Below are 8,248 nucleotides of genomic sequence, written 5' to 3'. Positions count from 1 at the left end.
TGGTCGACCTAGGTATAAAGTGTATTCGAACGGGTTCCAAGCATCCCACAAATGCTTGGTGGTGACTCCGAACATCTCTAATCATTTCGAGACCTTTACCGAGACGAAACCGACCGATCTAAAGCGATCCGGTCGAAAGTATTTTTACGCCGCCGAGCATGGCTTTCAATAGACCGCTGCATGTCCACAGATTGGTTTGGTGTGTAGGTGGCCCGTGACTACGGACCGGTAGGTGGCCCAAATCCACAGACCGAGACGTGGCCCATGTCCACAGTTTGGCGACTCCGCTGGGGAAAACTAGGACACTTGTGTCTTTGTGATCCTTAGAGGTGAAACTCGAACGAGGTCGTGTTTAAAGTGCATTAATTGATATTACGGTCATGAGTCGGGTTCCTTGTCCGGGCCCATAACCTAATCCTTTTCGACCAATTGGCTCGTCTCGTCGGCGTAAGTATTCTCATCCCCGCGTTTCGAATACCGATTGAGTCAAGCATACCGTTGACGTTACACATTTCTGTTTCATCAAAGAGCTTTCATCACTTTCGAGCACGAGGCTAAGGCACCCTCCTTACACATTTTGTTTGGATTGGTATCCCTCTCGCAAATCGGGGTTTGATTGCTTGGTGTGTAACTCACCCTCTTAAGCCAAAACCCGTGTCAGCATTATGCATAATATAATGAAACTGTGAGTGCTTATGTGCTCATTGATCATAAGTTCTTCTGTGTCATTTTCAAACTTTCAAAAATACCTTTTTGCGCCATTATAATGGCCATTTCAAACCTTGGTCTTTTGCCGACCGTTGCACGCCTTTCTAGGCCTTCGTAACAATTTTCAAACCCGGTTTTTATAACCATTTCAACAAGCCTTTCTAGGCCGTCGTAATGACGATTTTCAAACCTGGTTTTTATAACCATTTCAACACGCCTTTCTAGGCCGTCATAATGACAATTTTCAAACCCGGTTTTTATAACCATTTCAACACGCCTTTCTAGGCCGTCGTAATGATGATTTTCAAACCCGATTTTTATAACGCCTTTCTAGGCCGTCGTAATGACGATTTTAAAACCCGGTTTTCTACAACCATTTCAACACACCTTCTTAGGCCGTCATAATGACGATTTTCAAACCCGGTTTTTACAACCGTTTCTAAGCACCTTTTTATGCCATTATAATGGCCATTTCAAAACCCGGGTTTTATAACCATTTCAAATACACCTTTTTATACCGTTGTAATGACGATTTCAAGCCTTGGTTTTCATAAACCATTTCAAAATCCCCTTTTACGTCGTCATAATGGCCGTTTCAAACCTCGGTCCCTCGCCGACTGTTGCATTCTCAAAGAGCCCTTTTACGCCGTCATAATGACGAAATCTACCCTCGAATTATCAAAATTCGAAATCAATTTTCAAACAAAAACGTTTTTCAAACCGTCGTAATGACGATTTCAACCAGTGCAACTTTCCAAATTTCAAATCTCGTTTTCGAAATCAAATTTGGCTTTTCAAAGCTTCGTAATGACGATATCAATTCTCACACTTTCGATTTGCATACCGTCTTTCAAAGGTTAAAACGGTTTTCTAACCCATCGTAATGACGAATTCAATCCTCACAATTTCCAATTTCAAATCTTTGAAAACAAATTTAACCGTTTTCAAATTTCAAATCCAATTTCAAATCATTTGAAAACAAATTTAACCGTTTTCAAATTTCAATTCAAAATCAAATATTTGAAAACTAATAAAACCGTTTTCAAATTTCATTTCAAAATCAAATATTGAAAACAACTTTAACCGTTTTCAAAATCCAAATTCAAATATTTGAAAAGAAATCTAACCGTTATCAAATTTCAAATCCAACTTCAAATGTTTGAATACAAATCTAACCGTTTTTTAATTTCAAATTCAAAATCGAATTTTTAAAAACAAATTTAACCGTTTTCAAATTTCAATCCGATTCCAAATTGTTTGAAAACAAATCTAACCGTTTTCAAATTTTCAACCCAATTTTAAATCCTTTGAAAACAAACTTAACCGTTTTCATGGCCATTGTGATGACGATTCTAAATTATTCGATTCTATGTTTTCTAATCCGTGATTCGGAATTTCAAAAACCGTCTTCGGAAACAACACATTGTTTTCAGAGCCTCCGCAATCTCAACTTAAACTGTCTTTTGAAAACAAACCTAAGACAACCCTTTCGACTGGCCGACCTTTTGAAGATCCCTACTCTTCAGAAGCCGTCCATAAAAAGACAAATGAATCATTTTGAAAATTTCTATTTTCAAAAATTTCAGTCCACCTTTCCGATTCTGCCTCGAGTCGATTAGAGTCCAGTCGATTTCGAGTCAAGTTGTCTCGATAACGTCGAGTCTCTGCCAAAGTTAGTACCTACCTTCTGGTCGTGTCACCTAATTGTCGAGACATCTTCAATGGCGTTAGCAGAGTCAAAACCCCTCGGGTATTAAACCCGTCATTCCCCTACATTACGGGTCAAAGGTTAAGTTTGTGTACATGTCTTCTCCAACGGCGTCATGCCAGCAACAAACCTCCAAATCTCGTCAGAAGTCGTCTGTCTAGGCATCACTATGCCAAAGTCGACACTAGAGTCTAAATTCAAGTCATGCACCAAGAGTTCAAACATAAGAGGTCATTCACGATCTTAAATGAACTCGTAACCTAGTCACACTGTCGCGTCTTCACGACATAACTGCCTTTCATACATATGTGTCGTACTTGCCTTTGTTTGTGCAATACCTTGCCAAGACAAGTTATAACGCCTATCGTTATGTCGAATAGGAATCCCTTGGGTGCCATCAATCGCCAACCAGAAACTCAAGAAGCTGATCAACCTTCATCCGCCATGACTTCTGTTGAAACCAACGACATGGTCCTTTGACTTCTAGATACCGTGGAAAACTTGAGCACTCGTCTCTCCCATGTTGAGGACAAAATGATAACCGGGAATTTTCCCTCTTCTGATATTGAGCAAAGGGTTAAGCTCCTTGAAAGCCGGCTACTGGCCAATGACCAAACCAAAACCAGACGACCTCATATGTCGTTCCCTGATTTGGGTATGCCTTATGCCATTGCCTTGGAGAGGCTAATCTCTAAAGAAAATTTCAAACCAATTGGTCTAACTCCGGACCCTCTACCAACCAAGCGAGGACGCAGATGGGACGGAAAACTATTTTGGCAATATCACCAAGGTCGCGGACATGACACTGAAATGTGTCTCCCCCTAAAAGGTGTCATCCTTGATATGATCGAAAAGGGCGAGTTACCATTACCTCCCTCAACAAACCACAAAAATAACCCTCCACAAAACCCTTTTGGAAACAACGAGGAATCTTCCCTGGATTGCTCTCACCTCAACTCTCCCGACGATGAGAAAATGCATGCAATTGATGAGGATGGCATACAAAGCGGTATAATGATGCTCTCCATCTCCATCAACAACATATTCTCAAAACTGCAAGTGGCTATCGATGATTTGAATACCCGGGTAGGTAATTTGGAGGAGAGGTGTGGTAGTACCAAAAATGAACCTGGCCACCATTGAGAAAACCAACCCTCCCTTCACCAACCAACAGCTATTGAAAATGAGGAGTCATCCGATGGTTCCCACATCCACAAACCTACCAACAAAGGACATGAAATCACCTCAACAAAAATCCTTTCAAAATACCAGGCAACATCCCCAAAACTTCCCATTGACAACAACCAAATCCTGCTTCTGCCCAGGACTGATAAAAACAAAAACAAAACTCACAAAAACATCCCAAGAAACACCAATGTGGGAACCACGGGAAAACATCAAAGGGTATTCATAGATCTGGGAATAACATATGGCACCGCTCTGGAGATACTTTTTGTTGGAAATCATATTTTAAATATCACATATTTTAGTTTAAAGTTTTAGTCATAAAAACTTAAGGATCTTATGCATGCAAACTAAATAACAAAAGATGAGAAAATCATTTTCTCAGCATCAAATTTTCGGCCATTTTGGGCACCAACAAGATCTCCTACTTGTTAGTTCTTGAGCTATAATGAATATTAGGATGATCCTCCCAAAATCCCAAAGTAGAGATTCTCCTCTTGATTGCACCCAAGATTATCCCTTATCCCCACTAAATAATATTTGCTAGATATTTGTTTATTAGTTTACCTTAAAATTGATTACTGATACTCATATATTACACTAATAATATTAGTAATTTGATATGAACAATTTGATTGAATAAGATTATCCCTTATCCCCACTAAATAATATATGCTAGATATTTGTTTAGTAGTTTACCTTAAAATTGATTACTAATACTCATATATTACACTAATAATATTAGTAATTTGATATGAACAATTTGATAGAATCTTCTCATATTTTAGATGAAGATTAAAGAGAGAAGAGAGAATAATGCATAAACTTTTTCATGTGATGTGTAAGAATAAAATAAGAGAACTAATTCTCTCTAAATGAAGGAGGGAACACGGTTTTAAGCCTCGCCAAATGCCAAGGATGGCATCTTACTTTATCCTTTTTCTCTTCACAAGGTAATAGGTTGTGTAAGAGATGTAAGACTAAGTGTGTAAGCTACATGGTGTAGGCATGAATATAATATTCTATCACATAAAATAATTCACCCATAATCCACCATAACTCCCTCTATTTCGGTCCATGTATCTAAAATGGACTACCATTTTATTTTGTCAATTTGTCATTTGTCACACAATATGTCACATGTAGTATGATACATGTTATTAATTAATTTAATGTATATTTATCACATAAATATCATTTCATGAATTAATTAAATTGCATACAACAAATTGACTAGTGATACTTGATCACATGAATAAAATGGGTCATATAATTATAATTCACAACATCTTGTAATTATAATTAACCATTCATTCTTATCTCTATTGTTTCTCAAACAATAAACAATTTTAGTAACAAAGCATTTTATTACTAAAATAAATCTTATTTAATCCCATTACAATAAGATAATTATTCTCTCTCACAAATTGAATTGTTCAATTTTAAGGAATTGATTAACTTGTATCGTCATACAATTAATCAACTTTACAGATTAGGGCATCATCCTTTAGATGTGACCTTAAGGGATCAACTGACCACCACCACCCCACGACAGTAACGTCAAACTCTAGCAAGCCAATCGTTACCGATTAATGTTGATCAGTTGACTATAAAATGAATCATCCCTTACGTATTCTTAAAAATGAGATTTAAACAATAATTTCATCTAAGCAATAAAACAATTCAATTACTTAGACTGTATCTTATTTTAATCAAATTACAACGAGACACGTAAATATTACTTCCAAAATCGTCCGTCAATTTTAAGTAATTTAATTAACCCGTATCGACATACGATCAATTAAATAATCAATTAAGAGTGTTATCCTTTAGGTATGACCTAAGGGGATCAATGATCACCACCGTCGCATGACAAGTAATGTCAAACTCTAGTCAGCCAATCATTACCGATATGTGTGGACCAGTTGACTATAAAATATTACTTCCCACATGTATTCTTAAAACGAGATTTAAACATGTGATCATCATGATCGACAGTTGTGATCGCATTATTGTCGGGGACACTCCAACAATCTCCCACTTGTTCTCGACAAGTGTGCGTCACCAATTCTCTTGTCCTATTACTATCTCCCACTCAATGCAAGGTGTCTTTCAGGTCATACTTGCAAGTGATCATATCGAGAGTGGTTTCCTCGATCTGGAGAATAACTGATTTGACCGGAATTATGTACCATAGATACCTTCCGAGTGTGGCCACCACTACAACAAGTTTATTATTAGATGGCATTTATCTTACGGCATAAAGTAGAAATGCCACCTTAATTATACCTATAGTGGCATTTACCCTGACATTTGATATAAATGCCGCCTGATATTATTTTCGGCAATTCCCGCGCACAAATTCACTCTCTGGCGCCCAGTTCTCGAAACACCTCTTTAAAAAAAAAACTCATAAATAATTTTTTTCTTTCTCCTAAACCTAATTTCCTAACCTTATATTCTTCTCTCTTCCCTTGTAAAAACCAAAAACGCTAATTGACTCATTCCATCGGTGAGAGAGCAAAGGAAATACATAACCTTAAGTCACAATTAAAGGTATGTTTGTTTATATTTAATCAAAATTAAAGATCTGCTACCCACATAAGGTTTTTTGATTTTGATTAGAGTCTGAGACTTTGCTTTGATTAAATGTGATTTGTGTGTTTTGTTGACGGCAGACATTGGTCTGAGTGTGTTATTTTCTTTGTGACTGTTGGATGTACTCGTATATGTTAGGATGCTTGTTTATTCGCCTTTTCCCATAAGAGTAAGATGATTTGTTCTTGTGCTCATGCTAGTTTCGTGTTGGGTTTTTAGTGAATGCCTCTTTGTATTGATGCGGTTTGTGGACAATATTTAGGAAGCTTTGTCATAGGCCTTATGGTGGTAGTAGTGAGCCCGTCTTACGGTCTCATTATGTTAAAAGACAAACCATTTATTAGCATTATTTGAACAATTTTCTTATAAAAATAGACCGTCTCATGATGTAAGACCGTCTTACGGTATAATTTGTGTTTGGTGGAGGTTGGCATCGTGATTTGCTTCATCATGTATAAACATTTATGAGGAAAGAAATATCCGAAAAGAATCAACATTCTATTCTTTAATGCTATGTTTCTTTATCAATTATCTAATTTAATTATGATGGATAATTTAATTATGATGCTTGAGGATACATGTACGTTGGTATTGGCTAGATTAGATTTTGGTTTGATAGCAATTTCGCAAGGGAAGGGATAAATAGTGCTCAATTGTAGAAAATGGGGATCGTTAGCAAATTTCCCATATAGCTACTTCTACACTATACGGATAACTAAGTCACTAAGCCTTGTTATTAACTAGTATTGCTATGTTTCTTCTGAGTGTGTAATGATAATTATTTAGTATTGATATGTGAACCTTACTAGCAAGTACCATAAGGAAGCAGCTGAATCCAAAAGTTTTGCGTGCGTGATTGAAGAACATGTTTGTGATTTCTTCCTATGGTCATAGTTTATTAGCTTAAAGCTATACATTTATAATATTGGTTATTTGTCAAATGAATTTCTTTTTTACCAGATTGTTGATGGAGTACCACCATCCCGAGCTTGTGTGTTCTTGGAGACTCATAAGGACCGAAAGACTAAACCTGCTCGATTTGACAAAAAAATCAAAGCAAGCGGTGGTAAGAACCTTGTTCAACTTGTAACTTAACTAAGAGTATCTTTGTTTAGATAAGTATTATGATCTAATTGTGTGAACTCCCAGTACCAAGAACTCCATTTTTCATGAATTCTGATGTGAAAGTGGACAGATAGTATAGAGATGGCTTTGAAACTTAAGTGCATAAAAGCGTATTTCGAATGAATTCAGGAAGTCGAGGAAGTCAAGGAAGTTGTGGTTTAGCTGGTGCTTAAGTGTACCCGTGCAGCTGGGAAAGTCCCACAACAACTACCTCCCACACTAAATCGTATACTTTATTGGGTTGATATTTATTCTCATGTAAATTTTATAAGTAATGCATGAAATAAGATTTGGTTGGTTTCCTTTGTCCAGGTCGGATTATAGCAGAAAGATGTATGGCATTTCGGTTTTGAAAAAACTTTGTTATATTCAAATTTTGAAGCAATGGCTTGCTGCGTGTGGTGCGAGATCAAGGCCGTTAAATCGAAGCTTTTGTAAATGCTCCAATAGCTATAAACTGTAGCATTTTTTTTTTTTACTTTTGGATGATACTAATTTAGGTTTATGTTATCTTTTGGATGAATCGAGTGAAGCTGATATTTTTTGTAACGACAAATTTTATATTCAATATTATATATGCTCCATTGGATTAATTGAATATTATTTTATATGTCTTATCCTTTTTTTTAGTTACGTTTTATTTTATACAAAAAATACCAAAGCTTAAAAAAAGTCTCACGCTTATCAATGTAATAAAAGGGGGAAAAGGGTGGTTGTCGAAATTCGTAGAAAGGACTTAGGCGGCGTTTATGTACCCATTTTACCAGCATATAAGTAAATGCCACCAAAGACTTTTAGCGACATTGGATCTAGTGGCATTTAATCAAATGCCGCTATTGTTTTTCGCGGCATTTACATATGCCGCCTAAGTCAAAACTAAACGCTGTTAAAGGCATGCATTGTTGTAGTGCACGCATTTCCAGT

The 8,248-nt window shown here is 36.6% G+C and overlaps 1 long non-coding RNA gene across 2 annotated transcripts; it reads left to right on the top strand.

The window, feature by feature from the left end:
- Window positions 1-5,913: 5,913 nt before the first annotated feature.
- Window positions 5,914-7,901, top strand: LOC141621397 (uncharacterized). 2 transcript variants are annotated; one of them, XR_012532290.1, is made up of 3 exons: window positions 5,914-6,157; window positions 7,160-7,265; window positions 7,637-7,901. It is a non-coding gene; the product is annotated as an uncharacterized LOC141621397 (long non-coding RNA). The 2 variants fall into 2 exon arrangements; XR_012532289.1 differs by having other exon boundaries at window positions 7,454-7,901.
- The last annotated feature ends 347 nt before the right edge of the window (window positions 7,902-8,248 follow it).

The sequence above is a fragment of the Silene latifolia genome, chromosome X, assembly GCF_048544455.1.
Source record: "Silene latifolia isolate original U9 population chromosome X, ASM4854445v1, whole genome shotgun sequence".
Lineage (NCBI taxonomy): Eukaryota > Viridiplantae > Streptophyta > Magnoliopsida > Caryophyllales > Caryophyllaceae > Silene > Silene latifolia.
This window is presented reverse-complemented; position numbering and strand designations above follow the sequence as displayed.